The sequence below is a fragment of the Daphnia pulex genome, chromosome 1 (assembly GCF_021134715.1).
Source record: "Daphnia pulex isolate KAP4 chromosome 1, ASM2113471v1".
NCBI lineage: Eukaryota > Metazoa > Arthropoda > Branchiopoda > Diplostraca > Daphniidae > Daphnia > Daphnia pulex.
Window position 1 is genome coordinate 6,607,071 of NC_060017.1, and position 12,907 is coordinate 6,619,977.

The window sequence follows — 12,907 nt, forward strand, 5'->3', positions numbered from 1 at the left end:
GAGTCTCTTCTAATCTTCTCACCCTTTTTTATTCTTGGACAGCCCCTTAAATACAATTTGTATCTTGTTACTCCCATATCTCCGCATATTACCTTCTGTGTCTATACCAGTCTTTATTAATTTGAGCTCTTATATAATTCTTTTCGTGATTCAAGCGGACGTCACGAATATCTGTACTCTTTTAATCGACCTATTAATTAATGATAAAATGACAATTGACATACTCAAAAATGACCAAGAATAAAAATTTTCCCAGAATTGCGCGAAACGAATTTCGGAATTCCTTCGCCGTTTCTTTAATAAGAAATTTGTCACGGGACAAGTAGGGCTGGACACACTTATGGCCACACCACATTCACGTCTCTCAATAAGGAATTCCAAATAAAAGACGAATAAAGCCTTTCTAAAAAAAATAACTATTATTATTACAAGTCTAAAGCAACGTCTTGGCTCGATATACGTATGGGGTTTTTACAATAAAAGAATGGCAATTGGATTAAAAAGAACTAGCTCTCTCTATCTGGATTAAACAGTCTGTCCATCAAAAACCACCCCCTACCCCGCGCACACTTTAACCTTCCAAAAATAACAATTGCCCCCCGTTTATTGTTGTTCGTCGATCTCTTTTGCTCCTGGCTTAATCGGTTCCCTCCATTCTTATTCTCAACCGAGACCCTCCTTCATATGCTCTCTTTGATCACTTCTATAATACATTCCCCCCTCCTTTTTCCCCCACAATGATACATATAAAGACCCTGAACGAAAGGGTCCATCCTATTGCTCTTTTTTAACTATAAAATCCAGAAGATTCTAAAAATGTGATTGGAAGATCAACAGCCGAAGAAAAAAGGCGCATGAATGTGACAGGAGGATAATAAAAAAAATAAAAAGAGTGTGGCGAAAAAGGGGGGAAGAATAAACTAATACAAGAGTATGTCGAATCCATTATCAAGTTTGATGCTTGTTTGTGAACACTGTAAAAATCACAGAATGACGACTACATTTCAACGTCCTTTGACAGCTGATATATTTCTTTCAGAGATAAAGTTCAAACCCGTTTTTCTGCTGGTTTTCCCTTTTTATTATTATTTGCGGCTATTGTGTATCGACTCGCTCACAAAGTGGACGCACAATCGAACCACTTATATACAAGCGAAAGAATTTCAAGGGGAATATTTTGACGGGCGCGCAAATAGTCCGCATTTTTCAAATTCAAACCCCCAAAATTTTTATTTTATTTTTCTAGCGAATTCGGCTGAAATCAGCCAGCAAATAAATTCAGCGAATCTTTTTTAATTAAAAAAGGAAACGATGAAAAGTTCCATCTAATAAAAGTCAAAACGAGCTTTTATATAGGAAATTGAAAGCCAGCAGGCCATCACTAATGGGCTCCCAGCCGAGCCGAACGTCTTTCCAACTATTACTCCACAAGATGATGATGATGATGATGATGAAACATCTGCTAAAATCATCGATGCCAAACTTTTTTGAGAGAAGAAAAAGAAAAAAAAGTGTGAGGGTTGCAGTCCCGAATTGGTTGGCGCTGTCTCACTCGTCTAGTTGCTGCTGGCGATCACAGCACTGCTGGGCGGCGGCCATACATCAGCTGCCAGCCCGGATAGAATCCAGTCGATGGGCAATGAGGAAGTCGCAGACGAGATTTCTGGGAAATGGGAGACAGACCCGAACGATGTTGGTGGCGGTGGCGTTGACATCTCGTACGCTATACGGAACGCGGAACGAGCGCACATCAGCCCGAGCTAGGAAAAGGAAGAAGAAATCAAGAAACGAACCCTGACATTAGCCGGCAGCCAGCAGCAGCAGCAGCAGCAGTCAAAAGACATAAGATGAAATAGGAAAAAAGAAAAAAAGGGAATGATGGGATATGCGGTTAGGAGAGAGGGGACGAAGAATGAACTGTGGGGGGGAAAAGGAAGGAAGGAAAAAGTTGGAAATGTCCAAGCTAGGAAGAAAACTCTGAGTGACTGACTCAGCTGGCACGAGCACTTCATCATTCCATTGCACCAGAGTGCCACAGCACATCACAGTGAACGGTAGTATAGTCTCTGTGGGGACTTCTTCTTTTTTCAAATCTCTCAAGTCTTTTATATATTCCGACCGGCAGCAGCAGCATCGCTCACAAAGATGTATGGATAGCCCATCCACTTTTTTTTCTTCTTCTTTTTGCCATTCCTGACCATCAGCAAAATGTTCTATAAGGGAAAAACAGCAACGAGGCATTTCCGGCTGCTGCCAAACATCAGGGACCCCAGCAAAAAGCTTCAGACATATCGGCGACCCTCTACTTCAGAACATCCGCTGGTCTTCCGACAATATTCCCCATCGACTGTATAGCCAATAATATTACTTCTAGGACATATCTTCTTATCTATAGCCCATACATAAAAATTGTATTCTCGCCATTTCCGCAACGTCATTTCGAGTACAGCGCAACGAATGATACAATTCCATTGACCCCAATCTAGAAATATTTTAAATTGATGAACCTCAAAAAGATGGACGAGATTTTCTTACTGGATGACGACTGATGGATAATATTAACAAGTCATTCACTCCTGTTTTTTTTTCGGCCGTCATCTTTCTTCGAGAAATAAAAATGCGCTACGATTGACGGAATCTGTCGGTGTATTCAAAAGAAATGCGTGTGTCTATAACTATCAATAGAGAGAGAAAACGGGAAATCGAATTGAGAGAATTCCCGGGGCCTCTGTCGTCGCTCACCTCGTCTTTATTTATGTTATCCCGAAGAAGAAAAAAGAATTTAAACCAGGACTTAGTGTTAGGCCTCAAGTTTTAACTCGGGAAAAAGAAAAAGTGAGTCAATCTCTTAAATGTATAATATAGGCCTAGCTCGGGGCTTGAGTAATATATATAAGCAAACCAGTCGATGCTTCAACTTTTTTTTTCTGGAATAGCATTTCCCTTCCTGTCTTTTGAACGAACACTCGACGTATATAGACGGACGGACGGTCGGCCCTGCTCTCCTATATAATGGACGACAGCCGAAGACGACATTGAAACGACGGTATGCGTTTGATGGTTCTGCCGGCTGTGCCCACACTGCTCTGCTTTTCTCTTCTCTTCTTTTTTCTTCTTCTTCTTCTCGCCATGGCAGAAAAACGTATAGACTCTCTCCTGTAGTAGCTAAAACATATAGTATGGTGCTGCTGTGTGCTCTCTGACTTTGCTCGCCGTGTGTGGTCTTCCGTTAATTTTGTCTTTTTTTTTTAAGTTTTTCATCTCTTTCCCTATTTTAAAAGATTTAATTTGAGCGCTCTAAACTTGTATGTTGCGTGAAATAATCTCTCATTCAATCAATTTAATGCTGTAACCTTTTTGAATGAACCGTAATATTAGCGTTTTTAATAAATGGATTCAGATAAAAGTGTGAAAGAAAAATTCGATTCATTCAAGTCGTCCTCGTTTTTTCAATTCCATCGGCTGTTTTGACCGCCCTGCGCCGGTCGCATGACAATGCACATGCTGATGGGTGTGAGGTTCTATATAGCGCGTGAAATGCTCGAGGCTTTCACGAAACACATCAACACTTATGGGGGATGATACTGGACAAACTACATAATGCCCAGCCGCTTTTTTTAAAAAACACAAAGGATCACAAGATCCGATTGCGGCAGCAGGTGTGGGGTCTCCCGAATATATGTAGAAGGTCTATCAAATGATATAACCGTCACAACAAAAGGTAAAACACAAAAGAACCGGTATGGTACTACACTACAAGTTGCCATACATGAAATACTCTGACATTTTCCCCTTAATTTTTCTCTTATGTTAACCGCACTATAGTCGCATAGCTCTATGTGTGGTCGAAACCGTCTTGTAATTTTCAACCCCGGAATTAAATATTTAACGCGGACACGTTAAGATCATCAGCGCAGTCGGGAGAAATAAAATGCTGCGCATTACTTCGCTCTTTTGTCTCCTTTTCACGCCGTTGTAGGTGATGTGAATGCGTGATGACTTTCCCATACGGAGTGTCTCATTGTTATATACGCAATAGCCTAGCTGTGAGAACGCGCATAAAGAAAATGCAAATAATGCATTCGCAATTTCAATATATATGTCCTTCAATACATCTCCATCATTCATCGCTTGATTGTCTTTATAATCGTCCGTTAACAGTTTGAAATTTCAGCTCTTCAAATTGATGTGATGCCATTTTATATAGACTCGATGACAACACTGGAATCGCTTTTGATTCTCCGAATCGTCAAAGAGGTGTTAAATAGCTAGTTGTATGTTATTCTCTCTTCTTCTTCCGTCATCGTCGAAGCACTTCAAACAACAAATAAAGGTATACATATAGAACTTGGTTCTTTTCAAAGAAGAAGAGTTATGTTGGACTAGAGCCGAAAAGTCGTGTCGCGCAGACTTTGGATTCCCACTGGTGGCTGTTGGGTTTCCAAGCCAAACAACAATAACAGCAACAACAACAGCACGTACACACACACACATGTGTGTGTGTGATGCTGGGCGCGCCAGTTATTCCGTGTATACCACCGACTGAGGCTTGCTAGCTGTCGTCAAACAAGTTCTACAATAATAATAAGACTCAAAAGTCGCCTGTGGAGTTTTGCGGGCACGCGCGCTCGTCTAGTTGACTGTGCTGCTGCAGTAGGACGGGGCCCTTGTGTTATTATTATTGGTGTATATGTTGTAACATGGCGGAGAGAGAGAGAGAGCTTGACAACACACAAGCGGTACAACTCAAATATAACGACCTCCTCACTCGGCCAAATCAGCACGTTTCAAAACATCAGAGAATGGAAAACGGAATACAGACAATCGGCGCAATAATATCAAGACACTTTCTGCCTTATCTGGCACTCGACATTGTGTTTTGCACTCTGTGACATGTCGGGCGGTGCATAATAATAAACAATAAGTCAACTTGTGTAACACAAGAGATGTAACTCGGATATGTCGTCAAAGGCGACGATGAATGAAACGGACGAAAATAAAAGATGAGCTGTACGGTAGTCGTCGTTGTCCTGTGACGCATCGAGAAAAAGACATTACCGTAGAATAGTAAATATCTATACTAGCTGGCGTGTTCAAAAAGAAGAATGCACTTTGGTTGAGCTGCTTCCACCCGCGACATAGTGTTATTACGTAATGGGAAACTGGGAACGAGGCCCGCGACTCTACTGCTCCGCTGGAATTCGACGTTGATGAACTGGATAACATATAAAAGAAACCTCAACTGAAACTTGAAGAAAATGTGAGAGAGTGATTAGTGAAATGCAGTCAGCCAGCCATGAACGATTGCCAAAGAAAACACAAAAGTCGTCAGACCCAGCAAACATCCAGCCTATCGCAAGGTTTTCTCTGTTACATTTGTTTCCTTTAAGCTTTGGGTCTTTTGTAGTTAATTTTATAAGAAAATACAGGCCTACATATAATAAGCAACTGAATTTGCATATTCCGAAAATAACGTTTTTACGGATATGCGCCGTTATCTAGGTCGGATGGATATGGGTCACGTTATAGGCTAGCCAGCCTATATGAACTGTGTACATATTACGGAATAATTTATCGTAGAGTCGAGTCTCTCGAAAGGACGACGGGTATAAGGAACAGGAGCGATCCGCCGAGCTGCTGTGGACCGCTGACGGATTGTGTCAACGCCCAACTCGACGTCTGCTCCTTCCATCCTATTGGGTGCATTCCTCGCCCACGTTACTCTCTCACTCACTCTGATCTATAAAAGTAAGAAAAAGAAGAAAAAGCTTCTTCCTCCTTATATTTCTTTCTCTTTCATCGCGGTACATCTAAAGTTTAAAACACATACTCGGCTTTTGCTGGGCCCCGTTGACGTAATTCCAACGGGACAAAAAGGATTTTTTCAAGGTTAGGTTATGACGAACAAGGTTTGCCGGACTAACCCACCTCTCTATTCCAGTCCAGGAGTTTCTTATTATTATTATAAATCACCTGGGTTTTTTAATTCTCATTTTTTAAGTTGCCATATTAAATCTCCATCAGCCTATTTATGAATGAAAAGATCCGGCTGTTAATTTATACCGGGACTTGTGTAGAGTTATAATATTATCTAATAAGGAAACATGGCAGAGATTTACCAGCCGTTCGCCTATACCAGGAAAAAGTTTGGAAGAAATGAATGGCGTTTTGTTTTTAAAAACAAAAAGGGCAAAGTGTGTGCACAAGATCGTCAACAAATGACGCGCCACATTCGAACGGTCGGGTCCATCTATATATACAGGCGCCACTTCTCTGCTGGATATTTGATGGATGACGATCCGCACGGAGAGTAGATGGCAGCAACAGATGTGAACTGCGTCTCGTCATTGTGACGTGCCTGTTGGCCGCTGACGTCCATTTTGATTCACTGTGACGTGACGACACGACCCCCGTCTAAATAGCTCACGCCGAAAAAAAAAAGTTAACGATGCGCATCTGCATTTACACTCTTGCGTGGATAATGAAAACAAATGGCGTTGTCAATTTATTTTGAATTGCGTAACGGTCGCCTCCTCCTCTTATTATACACAGCAGCCATAACTTTTTTTTCCCCCAGGCGATTGACGTCACAACAAAAGAGGAGCCGATATTTACATTTCCCGAGCTGATGTTACGCAATATTAGCTATGCTGCGCAGGTGTGTGACTGCAGGTTACAGTTGGCGCGTTATTGTTATTGCAGCATCCACTCGTACTAGCAATAATTGACTCTCTCTTCTCTTATTTTTCCTTGTTTAGAATCAAAACAAAGAATCGAAAGTGCCGAGTGAGAAAGAGCTCGACCGACGGGGTGGGGAAAAGGACACTGAATAACAAGAAGAGGGCAAAGTGTTAAATGATCTATACTATATCCGCTCTTAAACCAATTCACCTAATACATTTTGATTTCAAATTATTATTAATTCCATAATGGATGGCGCCACATATAGTGCCGAATTGCGTAATTATATACATCTAAATGTGAAATGGCCATGACATTATACCTATATGGACACGTATACAATCGGCTGTGGTAGCTATAGCTATATCTGCCCCTGTGCCATGCCCAGCAGAGTGTCGACTCTGATGGTGTTGCTGTTGTTGTGTGTGGGACATTGATGGATTGTTTAATAATAGGCTGCTACAAATAGAGCAGCTAGTTCGAAGGAGTGAGCTGTATACGCGATACACTGGCGCGTATACGAGAGGAGGCGGAGTGTGTGTGTGTACATTTGGGACGGGCAGGAGAAAACAAAAGGGAAAAAGAGACGAAACATCTCAAAAAGAAAAAAAAAAGTTGAGACGAGAGTTCATCATCTTATGGAGGGAGTGCAACTAGCAGCAGCACAGGTCTGTATGCCGGAGAAGGGGAAGACATTAGCATTGATGCCACTCATTAAAACTATTTATAGACGAAAAGCTTTTTTTTTTTGTTTGTTTCTTTTTTTCGATGACACGCAATGGCAGCACGCTCGTTTGTCATGCTGCAAAGGCTCACGACCTGACGTGGACGAGAGACATCAAGAAAGTGAAGTGACTTGTCTCGGGACAAAAAAGAAACAAAAAATAACTCCCAAAAAACGCCAAATGACTAGGAAATGAGCGTGTGGTGGTGGTGTTTCTTATGAGCAAGTCGGCTCATTTGCCTATACGGCCAAAGAGAGAGAATATTGGGGGGAAAAAAAGGAAAAAAAGAATCCTCCTCCCATCATTCCTGATTAGTTGAACTGCAAAGTCATCAAGTCCCGCGAGCGCGTAATCTCTTCACGCGGCTTTTTCTTCCTCTCCGTGGATGAGTTTGTCTTTTGTTTTAGATGTTTGTATTGTGCCGCTGTTATTATTACGTCAGGCTTGGAATTTTTTTTAGCTAAGAATGACATTTCTTTCGTCTGGTTAGGTTAACTCGATATTCCGTTTGCTTCAATTTATAGGCCTGTGTGCTTAAAGGCTTATACAGCCATCGCTCAATATATAACCGAGTGTTAAACCTTATCCGGCACAGCCCCACATAAAACTGATATCCGTTTTTTCTTGTCGCACCCTCGTCGTTTTTTCCCCTTTAGCTGAAATTCCCAGCAGATGATTTAGAAAAGGGTACATAGACACATCCCTTTCACTCCGCATTTCCGCTGGCCTCTCCTCTGAGATTTCTCTGTCATGAAATTGACGTTGTCGGGCCTCTAATAAATGCCAATGTCACAATCTTGCGGCGATTATACAATTTCAAAATATTTGCCATGCCATTTGATTATCTACTACGGATCAATTTGTTTCATTCCGCTCTTTTATAGATATACTTATATCAATGCAAAGTTCCAAAGTAATGGCAAATATTTGCCGTCCGCCAGGAAGAATGGAAGGCTGGCGACGACGTCGTTGTGAAAATATGAACCAAGCAAAAGAAAAAATAATAAAGTTAAAATATAAAGAAGAGACTTTTTTCTTTTTTAGAGTATTAGGGCTCGTTTTTTCATCTTCTTCTTCTTCTTCTTCTCCTTTTTCTCTTGGACAAATGGGAGTAAAAAAAAAGAAGAAGATCGGATGACACATCCAGTGCAACAGAAGGGGCTGGCTGGCTGCTGTGTGTGAGAGGTCGAACATCTTTCGGGTCCTGACTGCAGCAGCAGCAGCTAATGAAGTGGCAAATGACTTTGAACAAAGAATTCCCAGTTCAGTCCCTCTCTCTCTCCATTTCTCTTCTGTATACAGCCTAGAGATTTGTCTCTCTCGTCCAGGCTTCTGTGCATGATCCATCAAATAATTTGTCTTCCTTCCGTTTCTGCTCTTCCGAGTCCATCAAAGAATTTGGACCATTGGAATCGGATAGAAAGAAAGAAAGATTTTCTTTTTCTTTTATTTTACTATAGTCGTGAGAGTTGGAATTTTGTACTTGACATCGCGGTCTAGAGCGTACTATATAGTCTACAATGTCTACATTATACTGATGATGATGATGAACGCCTATAGCTCGGTTCGCTGTGAGAAACGGGTGCCTTGCATATGTTGACGTTTGCCACTTGAAGCCCCGCGCACACGAAGAAGAAGAAGCCGATGGGTAATTCTGAGAAGGTGATGACAGTTGAAGATGGCATGGAATACCATACAGTCTAGGAAAAAACCAGCCCCCCCTTATATAGCACGCAGATATTTGGACCACGGAGGGAAGGACGACATCAAATACAGCAGTGTATATAGCGCGCTAACAAATCAAAATGCCAGCTCGCCAAAACTATACTATGTAATTTTAGTGTGCAACTAGATGGTTTCTCTCTGTATATACAGACCACATCAGTCAGAAGCTAATATATATATATATATTTAAGTGGTGGGAAGATGAAACGAGCAAATGAAATTCTAGATAGGCGATTGAATATATAGAAAAGAAAAATCTCCCACGCCCTCACAAGAAGGCGATCTGCTCAGTCATTCATTACACACAGAGTATATAAGACGCTGACCTATACTACACACAGGGCACAGCCCTCACACGTATAGCCTATATAATATATACACAAGGCTATTAATATCAAGAGTCCGGAGCAAAAGTTGGCTGGTGTTTGTTTCATGTCTTGCTGCTGGGAAAGAAAGAAAAAAAAATCTGGCCGACATTTATGGATCGTTTCATCTCAATCAATTTGTGACAGCCACGACGTCATGCAGAGTATTTAAGGGAGCAAATGTAACTTGCAGTTGGTCACCCAACTATTGGCTGTACAAAAGTATCTATAGTAGCCTGATGTATTAGGGACCTGTAGAAGTTATATACCCAATGGAGGGGGTTTCTCATTTCATCGCATAGGCCTAAGATTTCCTTATTGCTCTTATTCTATTCTTTCGACTGCTGACTTGATGTGCTGTGTTGGTTAAAATGTCTTATCGTATTTATATGTAGGTTCTTGTGTTACAAACGCTTCTCGGAAATGTTCGAACGCGTTATAGCGGCCACAATAACACGGTTTTCGTGTTGTGAAACTACAAACCAGTAATTTTAGGCCTATGCCCCAATATGAAAAGTCTTCCAATTTCTGTTGATGTTTGCGTAATTATTTTTAATATTTTATCAGAGTGATGGCGAGACCGTCATTTTCCCACAATTTCCTTCGAGTCCCTTGTTTCATTTTTGTTAGCTGTTTTGGTTGACTTATTCACAAGCGCGTCTTATATACTTTTTCTTTTCGCCGCCCCGACGCGCGACAAATGGTCGACCGTTTTACTGCTGATGCTTAACGATCTTCTTCTTCCCTTTTTTTTCTTTTTGTTGTATATATCAAGAAAGAAACTCTGCTGCTTGGGGCCAGCAAAGAAGAAAAAAGCCCCAACACAGCAGACACCCCTTTTTGAACTGCTGGACGGGCGACGAACCCGCACACCATATGGAGGCCGTCTCTATCCTACTGAACTGCCATCACATCACCAGCAGCAAAAGAGAGCTGTACATCCCTTTCTCAGCCGCATTTTGTTTTCTGTTTTCTCGATACTATTAATAAACTCTGATGATGATGACTTTGTTTTTTTGAAACTCTTTCACAGAGTATAGAGATCCACTTCTATGCAGCACCCGGCGGCCGGACTCGTCAATGTCAGGACAGTTTTCTATACAGGCAGCAGCTTCATTTCACGAGATATAGGACATCTTATTTACTATATAATACGCAGTGTAGTAGTAGTATAGTAGAGACTCTGTGTGGTTTCAGCAAGGCACTCTCAGACGATGACAACCCTTATTCTCACGAGATGTTAAAAAATATAAGCGCCGCTTGTGTAAACGAACGCGATTTCTTATGACTGTCGACTGTGGGTGTTGTTTTTTTTTCCAAATCAACACTTGACATATCGGGAGTGATTTTTATACGGGACTGAGTCTTATGTAGTGTTGCATAATAGCGTTTAAAAAACAAAGAAAAGTCTTATTTACCTTATTACTACATTTGTCCAGAATTATCCGAGTGATAAAGCAGTGAATAATGAAACTTCCGTGTTATAACATACACGGAACTGAATGAACGAATTCTCTGTTGAGGTGATTTAACAGGGATACATATAAATAAAGACAGGAAATGTAGGTCTAGGCCAGCCAATGTTTATGTGTTTACGGCACGGAGGAGTTTATAGCGCGGGAATTCCAAACATTCTAAAACGTCCCATCTCATACTATGTAGGGCTGTGTGTATATTGAGGCCTAGGCTGGCAAACAGGCCCCAGTTAATCATTGAACAGTAGCTCATATTCTGCAGAAACTTCTTGTAGACCGAATGCTCCGTACATATTTGCACAAATTGATTACTAGATAAAAAATGGTATAACTGTATTTGTAACCGACAGTTAATTGAATTTTGTAGTAGCCAGCGCTATTGGCTCTTGTACTCTGTTGCGTGTTTTTCCAAGTGCGGTTGGCTAGTTACATGTAGTGTATACACATATAGGCCTGTGATGTAATGCAAGTCAATATTCTTGATGATGGCCACCAAATCTAAAGGACGTTATCAAGTGTTGTCTGGGCTCTACACGTTATTGGCTTATAAGTCTCTCGGTTGCACTACATACATAGGCCTGTGTATACAAAAGACAAGTCTAGCAGGAGCTTTATAGAGACTGTATAAGTAAAATGTCAATATATCTAGCAAAGGCCGTATACCGTTGGTCAAGACTAGCTTGAATCCTGTACATACATATGGATCGCCGTTGTGTTTATCTCTGCATATAAATATAGCCTATGTATCCGTATAGGCCTAGACATTCATTTTTGCTTTTCAGAACCCAGTAGTTCAGGCGACTATTGAATTTCGAATGTTTAAGTGTAGCTGATTAGGCCCCTATACCGAAGGCAAAAACAAACCGTGAAAACATTACACAACGAAATTAACCTGTCACTAATAAATACCCTTAAATAACCGCGCTCTGTACAAATAAATCATTGCATCAGCAAAGTGACGACTGCTGGTTTTGTTATACTGCTTGGCGCTTTGTGAAGCCTGTAATAATATTGCCGGCCCATAATATAGACGCGGTTAAAGCTGTATAACCCTTCTGCTTCTGCGGTACCTACGCAGTATACAGTTCGCATGAAATGTGTGCGGGAAACAAGCGGCTCTTCTTCTAGTGGTCATAATAATGACGAGTTACGAGTTTTACTGAGCTGCTCTTAAAGTTAGCGTTTAAGACAACACCGCGTAAAAAGGATAGATCTGCGGTTCTTGACATTTATAGCCTGTCGTCTCTGTCGTGATTGTCAAGTAAATGTCGCCAATATGTTGATTTCAAAATGGAAATTGAATGCGCAAAACTTCCATGTCTTGCGCAACAAAAGAATGACGGATGCGAATTACATTTAGATTTAGTCAAATGAATATTTTCGAAATAGGTTAGATGTACCACATAAATATTCGCTATACAGTTTCACAAATTGCTAAAACTATTCAATGATATACACAGTCAAAGTGACATATTATACAGCCTGGGCGGTTTGTTGTTTCAAAACACCGGCCAGCAAAAAGGCCCAGGCCTCTCTGCACATACCCCCAACTTGTGTATATACACGGGGCCTATACATATAGCAACTCTGATTATAGGCCGACACAGTAGACTGTGGCCCCCCTCTCTTCTTAAATTGCATCTACTGCTAATAGCTGTTTCGAAACGGTCAACATGGCACAGGGCTGTTAACTTGTAAAACGATCGAATATCTCTGAGCGCCCAACACTCTTGCTTCGACCGATCCTAATACCCCAACACTGTGTACTGGTAATAGAATAATTTGTATTGAATCAAGTCGACCATCGCGGGGTATATGTTTGTCTGCTTGTGGCTAGTCAAACAGCAGATAGTTCTATATCCCCAAAGGAGAGAGAATAGAGAAGCTGATGGAGAATGTTTAGACATTGAGGACATTGAAACACGCATCATGCAGC